Raw genomic sequence first — 1,481 nt, forward strand, 5'->3', positions numbered from 1 at the left:
ACTTCAGATGCATGAGATATTCCTTCAGATCTTCAGGAGGTACATGCCGTGCCCTCGCCCTGAATCCCAAGTCTAGCTTATGTTCTGAGACTTCTGTCCTCACACTCCTGGCCCCGAAGCCCACAAGTTTGGCAATTCCGGACCATCATTGCAGCATTCTGCCTGCCGACTACAAACAAAATATTGCTCAATGAGCTGCCCGGGGAACTTTAAATGAGAATAAACCTACATGGCACTCGATTATACCCAAATTATATAGTCTAACCTGGGCAGTAATGCACTGTCTGACACACACTGCGCCGGGACCTCCTGAGCAACACCCAGACAGCGGACCGCACCCTGAGCCCATAAGACCCACCGTGGCCTTAGGTCATCATTTCTTCCCTACCTCAGTTTTCAGGCTTAAGAACCTAGACCTTATTTCCAATCACTGCCCAGGGTGTGTGTGATGCAGAAATCAGAACTCTTCCTTACCCATGGCAAGAAACCTTATGGTTGGCATGTTGTCCAACGTTCAGTGTAGGGGAAACCAGCATTCACCCTGAGACCCCGCCCATTCTTGAGTGCGACGAGGTCATAAACACGTACTGTGACCCTCAGCGTGAGTCCTGTCCTCGAGTACGTCCTCTCAGTGGCTCGACCATTAGATGCCATACTGGCATGACATGTCCCTAGGCCCCAATTTAAACCAGATGTCTGGTTGTCCAATCGCCCCTCCCCAGGTCTCTACTCTGGAATCCCTCATTTGGTGGGACCACTGACTTTGAAAAACAAAACAAAAAAACAATAATATAACACAACAACAACAACAACAAAACGGACTTCTTCCTTCCCACAGAATGACCCCAAACTCTTTGGACGGAGCCAAACCCCCAGAGAGTAGGACTCGTCCATTTCCCATGAAGTCAGCCGGATATTTCATGACCATGAATGGCACGATATCCAGAGATAAATACTTGAGCAAGAGCCTCACACTCGCCCTTTTTTCATATCCTGAAGTGTTCTCCTCATGGTCTGTAGATCATTCCTGCCATACCTATGACCCGAAATATAATCCGAGTTTATGTTTTCAGACAACTGTCCAAACAGCCCAGGCCTACACACCCAACAGGCTCAGGCCCCTGGAGCCAACCTGAGGACTGTACTTGCCCTCTCCAAGGGAATTCTGTGTGCCCATTCCAATGGCCACAACCCTACTAATAGGATAAACCTCCAAAGTCCCTGAAGCCATCCCAATAGTGGTGGCTTCCCAGGACAAACAGGAGCAATCTGAGCCCATCTGAGAACCTACCTGCACTCAGACTCGTAGACTGATATCCCCAGAGGTAAAAAGGAACGAACAGGCCCCTAGGCCCTAATCGGATCCATTGCTTTGGTTTCCACGCATCTTCCTCAGAGGCCTGGATTTCAGTACCAGCATATGATTGTTTCTTGACTCACCCATCAGAACAAAACTCATCTACACATGGGAAACTTGCACG

The sequence above is a fragment of the Mustela putorius genome, unplaced genomic scaffold, assembly GCF_011764305.1.
Source record: "Mustela putorius furo isolate JIRA1106 unplaced genomic scaffold, ASM1176430v1.1 tig00001665_pilon_pilon_pilon, whole genome shotgun sequence".
Lineage (NCBI taxonomy): Eukaryota > Metazoa > Chordata > Mammalia > Carnivora > Mustelidae > Mustela > Mustela putorius.